The sequence below is a fragment of the Aquarana catesbeiana genome, linkage group LG09, assembly GCF_042186555.1.
Source record: "Aquarana catesbeiana isolate 2022-GZ linkage group LG09, ASM4218655v1, whole genome shotgun sequence".
Classification (NCBI taxonomy): domain Eukaryota; kingdom Metazoa; phylum Chordata; class Amphibia; order Anura; family Ranidae; genus Aquarana; species Aquarana catesbeiana.
This window is the reverse complement of record NC_133332.1, coordinates 46,980,174-46,993,204: the sequence shown is the minus strand read 5'-3', so window position 1 is coordinate 46,993,204 and position 13,031 is coordinate 46,980,174. Positions and strand designations below refer to the sequence as shown.

At 40.8% G+C, this 13,031-nt stretch overlaps 1 pseudogene; it reads right to left on the bottom strand.

The window, feature by feature from the left end:
• The window catches only part of LOC141108904 (complement factor B-like), a 142,324-nt pseudogene that overhangs the window by 93,849 nt on the left and 35,444 nt on the right, over positions 1-13,031 (bottom strand).

Here is a 13,031-nt window from a genome sequence, read left to right as displayed (position 1 = left end):
ACCATTCCCATAAAACTACCGAAAGTCTTTTATAATTCGTACCGCAAAGCCTGTAGTGACTTCTTATGGGGCAAAGACCGCCCCAGGCTCAGCTTTGAACGTCTGACTCTACCCAAACTAAAGGGAGGCATTGGTCTACCAGACATTGTTAAATATCACAAGGCTTTTCAACTGACAAGAATAGTAGACTGGTGTGTACACTCCCATATGAAAGCCTGGGTTACAATTGAACACAAATTCTCCCAAATCCCAGTTCGACAGCTACCCTGGATCACCCCAAACAATATCCCTCCGGCCTGCACACAACACCCCTTAATAGGTTGCACTCTCCAAACCTTCCAGAAGGCATGCCGAAACCTCCACATCTCCTCCACACAAGGCCCGCTGACGCCAATCCGTAACAACCCGGAATTCCCAATTGGTATGTCCGATACATTCCTTAAAGATTCTTGGCCTTACAATGAAATACGCGCAGAACACTTCTTCTCCAGAAACACCTTTCTATCTCTCTCCAATTTACCTACACAAACGAATGACCGACCATTCCCGATGTGGACATACTTCCAAATCAGACACTTTCTCAACCACCCCAACAAACGCTCAGAATACGCCAGACAACTCACACCTTTTGAACAAATGTGTACCAAAACAGAACCACAAAGACACATGATCTCAGAAATATACTCTCTCCTATTTTCTGAACACAATCCTAAGTCAAATATAGCAACCCGCAGTTGGGAAAGAGAGTTGTCAATTGACTTGTCGGAAGCAGAGTGGGAAAATATCTAACATATATTCATAAGGGATCAATTAATGTCTCCGCACAAGAAAATAGCTTTAAAATATTCTCTAAGTGGTACAAAACCCCGACAAGACTACACAAAATTTCCCCCGCCATACCTTCTAATTGTTGGAGATGCTCTGATGAAGAAGGTTCTCTTTTGCACATCTGGTGGTCATGCCCATCTATACAACCTTTCTGGAAAGAAGTTCATCGCATCACCTCCAACATCACCACCTACCAGATAGAATTTACCCCGGCACAAATGCTGTTACACCATTCTTCTATCCCAAAACGACACTACCAACGTTCCCTGGCGCTACATTTATTGAATGCTGCAAAGATGTGCATCCCACCCCTTTGGAAATACCCCAAACCCCCTACCACCGCTGCTTGGCTCAAACGTATAGGAAAAATAGCAGAAATTGAGGAATTGATACATCAATCCAGAGACACACCCACAAATTTCAGGAAAATCTGGTCCTGCTGGCAACACTATCAGACAACAGACGAATATGCACATCTACTCTCACATGGATAGGCTATGGCCCAAAAGGCCCCTCCAAAAGAGAAGGAGGCAAAATCCATCATTCACAACCTTCGCTTTATACTCCCTCACATTCCGCCCAGTCGACTTAAACATCATCATATAATAAAGAAGGTCGATATACCACCCCTGAAACCATAATACCTCCACTCACTCCAAACCATTCCCTAAGCCACTCTTAATCACAAATTCACAAAATCACATTATTCGAGTCTCCTTCTACCTCAGACTTTCTACCAGCCAGTTAAACCTCTCATATGGTTTGCTAGTGGTCCATAGACCGCAAACCAGACGTCTTTTGAGACATCATATAAATATTGGCAATTGACAGTTGTCACCCTTCCACAACCACGCAACAAACCCAATTAATTATCACCCATCTTCACATCCCTGGCACTGAGCTCACACTCTCAAGCTACGGTCACCATATTTTCTATAGGCCTAAGTTCCCCAAACCCATCATTAAGGCGGATCCAGCCCACAGGATTAGAATAACACAGATAGTTTAATAAACTCTGTAGAACATGCCAAGGTATCTCGCTACAGACAATACACATACAAAACGTGGAATCCTTACATTGATTCATCCATTTAGCTAAATAAAGGGCTCAATGCCCCGGTTGAATCTTTGGTTATTGGTTATATATCTAGGATTTCTTCTTTTTCTTAAACTTACTTTATACAAATATGCATTGCTGTTTAATCATATTTACAAACTGTTAACTGTACCTAATACTACATACTAACATGTTGATCTAAGCTCGCAACACCTTTCTTATGTATCGAGACTGTGTTCTTCAACGTGTATTTCAACTTGTATGAACAATAAAAATTATCTTTGGAAAAAAAAAATCATACCAAAGGTGTTTAGGGGAGTTGAGGTCAGGGCTCTGTGCAGGCCACGCAAGTTCCAGCACACCAAACGCGGAAAACCATGTCTTCATGGCAATGGCTTTGTGCACAGGGCCACAGTCTTGCCATAACATAAAAAGGGCCTTTACTATTCTGTTATCACAAGCGCTAAAAAAAATGTTTAAAATGTTCTTCTGTACCAGCCATTCTCAACTAGGGTTCCGCAAGGGTTGGCTAGGGGTTCCATGATCTGTGGCTAACTGACCTCCATCTGATGGTGCCTGCATAGTTCTAGGTCGAACGCCACTTGGCAGCACCAGTAAAATGACTGCGAGGGAGTTCTTCTGGTTACCCCCATAAGGGCGGAATTCATGTACCACATCTAATGTAGGGGCATTTTCCCAATGACAACCAATGGATTAATCCTACCAGGGGTTCCCTGAGATCTGAAAATTTTCTCAAGGGTTCCTCTGGGACAAAAAAGTTTGAGAAAGGTTGTTTTATACTGTAATGCCCCGTACACACGATTGGACATTGATCGGACACACGGTCACACAAAGTTGTCGGAAAATCCGATCATTCTGAACACGGTGACGTAAAACACGTACGTCGGGACTATAAACGGGGCAGTAGCCAATAGCTTTCGTCTCTTAATTTATTCTGAGCATGCGTGGCACTTTGTGCGTTGGATTTGTGTACACACGATCGGAATTTCCGACAACGGATTTTGTTGTCGGAAAATTTTATAGCAAGCTCTTAAACTTTGTATGTCAGAAATTCCTATGGAAATGTGTGATGGAGCCTACACACGGTCGGAATTTCTGATAACAAGGTCCTATCACACATTTTCCGTCGGAAAATCCGACCATGTGTACAGGGCATAAGACTGACTATATACTATGTATTTTCCAACCTTCAACTCTGTCTGGGTCTGATGATTCAATGGTTTCAGCCAAGGAGGATCCAAATACCTCTGCCACTTCTTCCAGGGAATCATATGTGTAAGAATCTGTGGACAAAGTGGTTTATAGAGTAGTATATGAGATATGTTATGTGATATCCAATTTTTTTCAATATATACGAGATAGCCCTAAATATTTATTTGCAAAAGGTAGAATTCCAGTTATTTTTTTTTAGATGAGGAATTGTCTCCATTTTTTTTAACCATACACTTTTCAAACTCTTTGAAAATAATCTATACATATAAGGCACTACAGTTACAAATTGTGTTATGGTACAAGATAGAAAATGAGCTTTACATGAGAATATGACAGATTCATTATTTACATTATGGTCCTAGGATCTCCATAGTTTCATTTACTTGATTGATGTGAGATGTTGTGTTTGGAGAACATAAGGGGTATGGTAGAGAAGGGAAGGGAGGAAGGGTAGGTTAGGTGAGGTAGGGATTGGAGTGGGACCTTATTAGAAGGACCTTATTGGTAATGAGGGGTACTACTTATCACAAAATAGGTACATCTGAGATCAGGGTTGTGTATCATTATATGTGATTGAGCTAGATGGGAATAAATTAATAGGAACTGCACTCCAGTCTATGCTCTTCTGAAATACTTTATTGGATCATCCATAACAGATAAACAGCCATAGTGTCTCCACTCGAAAAAAAAAAATCTCCTTCTTAACGCATTTCACCACATTGTGGCTTGATCACAAGGATAACAAGCAAAAACTGGCTTTTTGATCCTACACCCAGGGCCCGAAACTAAATGAAAGAGCAAGGCTAGAGAGGTGAGTTGGGACTGGGACACTGCAAACTATGTGATTGATCCAGTTAGGAGATGTTAATAACTAGAGTTGAATAGAATATTATGCTTGTGGGTATAGTAAGGTCAAATTTACTATTAAGAACAATTGGAAAAAACATATGGTCGTCATAATGCATGAAAGATCTGATCATTAGGTCAATACTGTGCATTTGTTGTATGCCAACAGGACCAGTTGTTTTAGAAAACGCATTCTTTAAAATGGGCTCTAGCACATAAGAACTCAAATTGAGCATGGGTATTAAAGATTTGTTTTACAGAATACAAAGTCAGGATTTTTTTTTCCAGAGTCTGCCAATGGATAGTCTGGCTCCTATTAATATATGGGTGAGAAGGGTGCAGTGACAGCCCCCCTCGGCAAAAGCAGTCGCCAGCAGGGCTGGGTGCGCGCCACGGCTGGGGTGCACTGGGTGCAGTCCGCCCTGGTTGACAAAGGCTTACTTTCAGCTTTTAACTGCTTTCTGTGCCCACAGCAGGAAGTTCTCCCCTGATTTTACGTGTCGATGACCACACAGGCAGTGAGTTGAGTCTCCACAATGGGGAAACAGAGAGCAATAAAAACGTCCCAGAAATACAGAACACTTAATCATATTATCTAGATTTCATCATGGTGGGGAAGAGAAAGCCAGGACCTCTAGTAAGGAGATCTCACTGCTGGAGCCCCTGAGAACTATTTTATAGAAATGACCATTTACATAGGTGTTATATCATTCAATAGTATTATTTTAGTAATCTTACTTCTGCAGGATGGTTCCGATCCTGACCACCTCTTGTTCTTTTTACATTCCCTCGTCTTCGATCCAAACATCCTCAGTCCATTCTGACAATCATAGCTCACTTTGTCTTCAATTCCATAGGAAGTACCAACTTTACTGGCACCAATGGGGATCCCTGGGCTGGGGCAATGGCCCTCTGAAGAGAAAATAGAGGTACTGGAAATTATATAGAATAATGTTAACGTGAGCATAGCAGAACAGTTTGACAACCCATTCATAGTAGTAAATGTTAGAGTGTATCCAGTGTACCTAAGCCCAATAACAAACATTTTATACATTGCAACTTACCAGGGACATGCAGTGAGGTCAATGGCTGGTGAGGCACCGGCTAGTATCACACAGGTTACATACGCTGCGATCATTAGAGCATAATTCTAGCACTAGACCTCCTCTGTAACTATGTAACCTGTAAAATTTTTACAGCGTCGCCTATGGAGATTTTTAAGTACTGAAGTTTGGCGCCATTCCACAAGTGTGCGCAATTTTAAAGCGTGACATATTAGGTATCTATCTACTTGGCATAACATCATCTTTCACATTATACAAAAAAATCAGGCTTACTTTAGTGTTTTTTTGTTTTTATTGATGAAACAGTTTCTTTCCAATAAAAAACGTGTTTGAAAAATTGCTGCGCAAATACAGTGTAACATAAAAAGTTGCAATGACCACCATTTTTTCCCTAGGGTGTCTGCTAAAACAATAAATATATATATATATATATATATATATATATATATATATATATATATATATATATATATATATATATATGTATAATGTTTGGGGGTTCTGAGTAATTTTCTAGCAAAAAAAATATGATTTTTACTTGTAGGAGAGAATTGTCAGAAATGGCCTAGGTGGCAAGTGATTAATTACCAGTAAGTAATATACAAATAATTATTATATTTTTTTAAGGTAATTTACTATATTTTCAAAAACTGTACTCAAGCAGGTGGCTTAACAGGCAAATTACTGAAGTTTGAAGTTATAACTTCAAACCAGTAATTTCACAGTAAATAGATAAATAATAAATTTAGCATAATAATACTGTATATGGTTTAGCTTGATTAAAACAATACCTTTTCAGCAGCTGCAGGTTCTCCCTCTTAACTGTGTGAGAAAAACATGAGATTATGGGTAAATCTAAACACCCATAAACCCATGTTTTTTTCTTCTAGTTAAGAGGGCTGGTATGGAAGTAGAGGTGAATGAGCTTGAAGAAACATGCCTCCTTCTATGGCACTGCAGTGAGAGGACAGTGAGCTGGGGTCAATGGTACTTTACCATTGGTCCAAGGCTCCAAGCTGTCCATTGAGCTCAGTGCCTCTGACAAGAAGTAAGAGGCACTGTGAGCTCATCCTCTTAGTGTGCTGCAAACAGCGTGTGCCAGCTTGTATTTAAACTGGCGGCTCTGTATCTAACTTCTGACAGGCTGCACAAGTATCTCTGGAACTATAGGTGCTAGGAGCCCCAAATTTGGACCAGTGGTGGGGTAGGACTACCACCCTACAAATTTGGGGTCTCTGTGACCCCAGGTCGCCGAGCTATGACCCTCAAAGCACGATCATTTTTTGTCTTTTTACGTTCATGGCTCTGCCTCACCTACCTTCCCTGACTGCTTGTCCCTGCAACTTACTAGTCTTTAGATGGGGTGTCTGCATTTGTTTTGTTTTTTTAAAGAATTGTTTCTTTATCTTTATCCTGACGGTAGTATAGTTCTTCTACTAAGGTAACAAAACACATTCGCTGTAATGTATTTATGAAGAAGCAGTGTTGTCACCCTAGAATAGGAGGTTTGTTCAGACTACAGAACACCTTTCTCTAACATGAGGGCGTTTCTATAGCCCACATAGATGAGCTAGGCAGGGCCCATAGCAGTGCTTAGGATTTCAGTGTATCAGAGAATTCTTAAAATGGTCTGGATTTTTGGCAGGATTCACTATAAATGGAATTATGCATTTGCATATACAGTAAAACCTTGGATTGAGAGTACCTTGGTCTGCAAGTATTTTGCCAGACAAGCTCAATTTGTTTATTAAGTTTGACTTGATAAACGAGTGATGTCTTGATATACAAGTAGCGTCATGTCACAACTGAGTATAAAAGAGAAGAGAGGCGCCTCTAAGTGTAGCAATATGGTTACATAGTTACATAGTAGGTGAGGTTGAAAAAAGACACAAGTCGGGGGAGATGGGCGGAGCCTAGCGGAGCAGACATGCATTGTTAGAGCTCCACACCGCTGAGGAGAGAAGAGAAGGACAAAGCGGAGCCTGCAGGCTCAAAAGGTATCCATTTGAACCTTTTTGCCCCTGGGAACAAACTGTGAAAGTTTGGGCAGGAAATATGGTACTGGGAGGAAACCGTGGCAGAAATAAAAATCACCTCACAAAGAGCTCACAGGCACTCACTGCAGCTGAAGCAGCTCCAGTCACCTCACAAGATACAGCATCAGGGCGCTCTCACAGACAGAAAATGTCACAGCAAGACTCTCCATTTGAGTCAGATACAGAACAAATCCTCTCACAAACTTCTCCACAAGCCTCCTCAGAATCCCCAGTAATATTATTACAATTTGAAAAGATGCTTCATAAGGCTTTAAAACAAACCTTAGACCAAATAACAAAAAGCCTAACCAAAGAAATAAGAGAGCTGGGAAACCGCACCGCAGCCTTAGAAATAAAAATGGATGAAATTGAAATTACAACCCAAGAAAATATAACAGAATTGGAACAATTACAAGAAGAGAATTTAATACTTCAAACTAAGCTCGAAGATTACGAAAATAGAGCCAGACGTTCAAACTTGAGCATAAGGGGAATACCTGAAACTGTGACAGACCTGCAATCTACTATTACTGCTCTATTACAAGAACTAAAGCCAGATATCCCTATTGAACGTTTAGAACTGGACAGAGTACACAGAGCCCTCACAGCCAAAAAGAAAGATGGACCCCCACATGATATAATCACAAAATTTCATTATTACAGAACGAAAGAACAAATACTAATTGCTGCAAGAAAAAAAAAGGAACTTAATTTTCAAGGACACAATTATCACATTTTTGCTGACCTATCCCAACTTACTATTACTAAAAGACGATCCATGAAACCCCAACTAATGGAACTGCAACGCCACAACATTATGTATCAATGGGGCTTCCCCTTTTCAGTCAGATTTAACCACCAAGGTACAATTTACAGAAGCAGATCAGCAGATGAACTACAACAAACCCTTTTAAAATTAAATCTGACAGAACCCACAAGCAGCAACTCTCCCACACGCAGAAGAATGGCATCATCTTCACCTTCAGGCAGCACCCAGAAAATTCCAGAACAAAATGGGAATCATCATTCTCACAAAAGAGGCCGTTATGTCACATCATCCATGGACCAAGAAGATTCAATGGACTGACATCCTAATTCCTGATATCTCTTCATTTATTATACTAAGAGATGGTTCTCTATAAAAAACCTGTATTTATAACTGAATGTAACTGCATTCTGATAGTCACACACTGTGCGGGATCATGTTACATTCCAGTTATATTTCTTATTGCTTCTGATTCATATAGCCTTAGAATATATAAGTGAAATAAGGAAATTCTTGTTCAGTTATATATTATCAGGTAATAACAATAGATTTATTACTTTTTAGGACAAATATGTTCAATAATCCAGAAGTAATGGAAGCTTTTTCTTTTTTTTTCTTAAAACAAATATATCATTACCTAACTAGTTCCTAGAATTATGTTTTTGTTTATTCTAATCTGAAGCAATACAACCTCAATTTTATGAGTTAACATATCTAAACAGTTACATATGAATAAAATAAAAGGGTTAAAATCCCAAAATAATTCAAACTATCTTCATCAATACCAAAGTTATTAACAGTACCTTTCTAACTGAATTATTTAGCCTAGTGCAAGACTAACCATATACAACCACCCTGGAATAAATAAATCCAACAAAAACTATATTCTGCACTCCAATTAATGAAACATCATTTTGATGTCTTTTGACATAGCACTTCTCTCCTGTAAGCGGAAGATCCGTGTACCCCCATTAGCCCTCCTCATTCTCCCAACCATATTATGTGGGAGTGTGACGAAGGCACTTATTCCCCTGAGAGAGATATTTATTCTCTTTCACGGGTAAATTGTGATTACTTGCAAAAAATAATTTATACAATGTATCATCTAATCTCATATGTTTTTTGTTTACTCTTTACTCCAGAATTCACTGGTTTCTTTTCTATCTTTTCATCTCTTCAGTCCACACAGGTTGATCTGCGCAGTCAGCTCTGCATAACAAAAAGTAAGTCAAAACTATTTGATCTGTTGCCATGGCACCACTGAATATACTTTCCCTGAATGTTCAGGGAATAAATGTCCCTCAAAAAAGGACCAAAGCCTTCCGTACTTTCCATAACAAGAAGGCTCACATAGTATGCCTCCAAGAAACACACTTCACCAAAGATTCTACTCCAAAATATATTTCTCCTTTTTATCAACAAATTTACACGGCTTCTGCCTGTACCAAGCAAAGGGGAACTCTAATTGCATTTCACCGATCCACACCATTCACCTTATCATCAGAAATTAAAGACCCAGAAGGTAGATACCTGATACTCATGGGTTATATAATGGATACAGCAATCACGGTGATTTCCTACTACGCTTCTAACAAACAACCTACACCATTCCTCTCACATATTGACACGTACCTCGTATGTGAGCCTGATGTGCAGAGGGAGACCTCTCGTACAGCCCTGGTTCCCAGATCACTGGAGTTGAGGACAGTGACCGTAGGAGCACAGTGGGGTATGAGTGCCTGGTGGATTCTCTGGAACTGGAGATGATGTCCACTGGGAGACACTGGAACTGACTGGAGTGCCGGGTGCAGGTAAGCTGGATACAAGTCAGCAGGTAAGCCGGATGCAGGTCAGCAGGGTGCAGGTGAGCTGGATGCAGGTCAGCAGGATGCAGGTAAGCTGGATGCAGGTCAGCAGGCTGCAGGTAAGCTGGATGCAGGTCAGCAGGCTGCAGGTGAGCTGGATGCAGGTCAGCAGGCTGCAGGTGAGCTGGATGCAGGTCAGCAGGATGCAGGTGAGCTGGATGCAGGTCAGCAGGCTGCAGGTAAGCTGGATGCAGGTCAGCAGGCTGCAGGTGAGCTGGATGCAGGTCAGCAGGATGCAGGTAAGCTGGATGCAGGTCAGCAGGCTGCAGGTGAGCTGGATGCAGGTCAGCAGGATGCAGGTAAGCTGGATGCAGGTCAGCAGGGTGCACACAGCAGGCAGAAGCAAGGTCAGACAAGCCAGGTCATACACAGTGGATCAGTTCAACAGATTCGGCAGGCAAGGAATAGTCAAGTTCGGGCTGGTTTCTGGTAACAGGAGATCAGACAGGCAGGTAAACAGAATCAGAGTCAGGGAAAGCCAAGGTTCAGGATTGGAGACAGCAACGTGGTCAGAGAGCCAGGTCAGGTGATCGGATGCTGATTACAGGAACAGGTCACAGGTGAAGCTGCAGATCAAACAGCAAGTGCTGAATTGTGGAAGCCCCTCTTAAAGGCCACTGGGCGCCAAAGCCGAATCACTGTGCGTGCGATCTCTGCGATCGGCACATGCGCATTGGCGCACGCCTGTTCGTTACTGGGAACCTGTTGGTGGGGATGCGCCTGGGCCCTGTTGCAGGTCTGGAAGTAGTATGTCCATGACATTGCCCCCCCCTTAAGGGCAACCTCCGGGTGCCCAAAAGAGCTCTTTTCTGAGGATGTCTGCGGAAGAAGGCACATATTGCTAAAAAACGGAAAATCCCTTTATGTTTTCTATCTCTCGATATTAAGAGGGCATTTGACACAGTATCCTGGCAATATATGCAATATTCATTACAAAAATGGGGTTTTGGACCCCACTTTTTAACATGGATCAAAGCATTATATAATAAACCCAAAGCCTATATAAAATATGCTGGATACAAATCTGATGCCTTTAATATCGAAAGAGGTACCCGACAGGGTTGCCCATTATCTCCCTTATTATTTGCCCTTATACTCGAACCCATGGCCCAATACATCAGAACAAACCAAACTATAACTGGCATTGAAGTAGGAGGTATTACACACAAATTATGTATATTTGCAGACGATATATTACTTTTTCTATCATCACCACAGGTCTCTGGTCCTAACTTAATACCAGCTCTTGATGGATTTGCAGCCCTATCCGGCCTTGTGATTAATCGTAAGAAATGCCTAGTGCTTAATATTTCACTCACAAACATGGAATTGATCCTGGCTAGGGCTGCACTCCCATTCACATGGGCAGAAATATCAATCCCATATCTTGGAATTCATTTAACAGCATCTCATTCTGACTTATTCTCAACCAATTATCCTCCTGTATTAAGACAGATCACAAATCTAATAAAACAATGGTCGCAACTTCCTTTATCCTGGATAGGGAAGATTAATGCAATCAAAATGACTATTCTACCCAAATTGCTTTATCTATTCAGAGTCCTCCCTATTCCAATTCCTTCCTATTTTTTGAGAATAGTACAAAAAAGAGCAACTTTGTTTATATGGGGCTCTTCTAAACCACGTATACCTATACACACACTACATCTTCCCAAAAATAAAGGAGGCCTGGGATACCCTAATTTTACTAACTACTACAGAGCAGCACATTTGGCCAGTCTGTCCAAATACCATGCAAAACAGGAAATCCCATTATGGGTATTTATAGAGGCTTCAGAAAATGACCCTCTATTAATATCAAACTTATTATGGTTTGATCCTAAAGACCGCTTTAAAATTCATAATCCCATAACTAAACACTTCTTATCTCTCTGGGATAAACTAAAAACCAAATATCAGTTACAATCTCCACACAATCCTCTCCTTTCTTTTATCAGAAATCCGGCCTTTTATCCGGCATGGATCTACCCAAATTCTTTTAAAGCTTGAACAACATCAGGCATTCAGACACTAAATGACTTCATAGCATCTAAATCATTCCTTTCATTCCCATCACTTAGAGAAAAATATGATCTACCAAACTCTGAGATATTTAGATATCTCCAAATCAAAAATTTCTATACACCATTCCTAAAGAGGGATACACCATTATCCCAATTATCCATTTTTGAATCAATCTGTACAAAAGATCCATTTGCTAAAGGTACAATTTCATCACTTTATAATCAATTATATGGAGTAGCAAATCTTAATAGACCCTCTTACGTTCAGAGGTGGGATGAGGACCTGGGATGAACTTTAGAAGACACGGACTGGTCTAACATATGGCTCACATCTAAGTCATCTTCACCCAACATCTTAGCACTGGAGACAAATTATAAAGTCCTAACTCGCTGGTACCTTGTACCCGCTAGAGTGGCAAAATATTCACCTAATACCTCAGCTCTTTGTTTTCGAGGATGCCCAGAAATAGGCACACATTTACACATATGGTGGACGTGCCCAGTAATCCAAACCTTCTGGAAGGAAGTCTTCGTGATTGCATCTAAAATATTTAAAAAAATAATACGGGGGGGCAGGAGGCGGAGCCTAGCAGAGCAGACATGCATTGTTAGAGCTCCACACCGCTGAGGAGAAAAGAGAAGGACAAAGCGGAGCCTGCAGGCTCAAAAGGTATCCATTTGAACCTTTTTGCCCCAGGGAACAAACTGTGAAAGTTTGGGCAGGAAATATGGTACTGGGAGGAAACCGTGGCAGAAATAAAAATCACCTCACAAAGAGCTCACAGGCACTCACTGCAGCTGAAGCAGCTCCAGTCACCTCACAAGATACAGCATCAGGGCGCTCTCACAGACAGAAAATGTCACAGCAAGACTCTCCATTTGAGTCAGATACAGAACAAATCCTCTCACAAACTTCTCCACAAGCCTCCTCAGTATCCCCAGTAATATTATTACAATTTGAAAAGATGCTTCATAAGGCTTTAAAACAAACCTCAGACCAAATAACAAAAAGCCTAACCAAAGAAATAAGAGAGCTGGGAAACCGCACCGCAGCCTTAGAAATAAAAATGGATGAAATTGAAATTACAACCCAAGAAAATATAACAGAATTGGAACAATTAAAAAAAGAGAATTTAATACTTCAAACTAAGCTTGAAGATTACGAAAATAGAGCCAGACGTTCAAACTTGCGCATAAGGGGAATACCTGAAACTGTGACAGACCTGCAATCTACTATTACTGCTCTATTACAAGAACTAAAGCCAGATATCCCTATTGAACGTTTAGAACTGGACAGAGTACACAGAGCCCT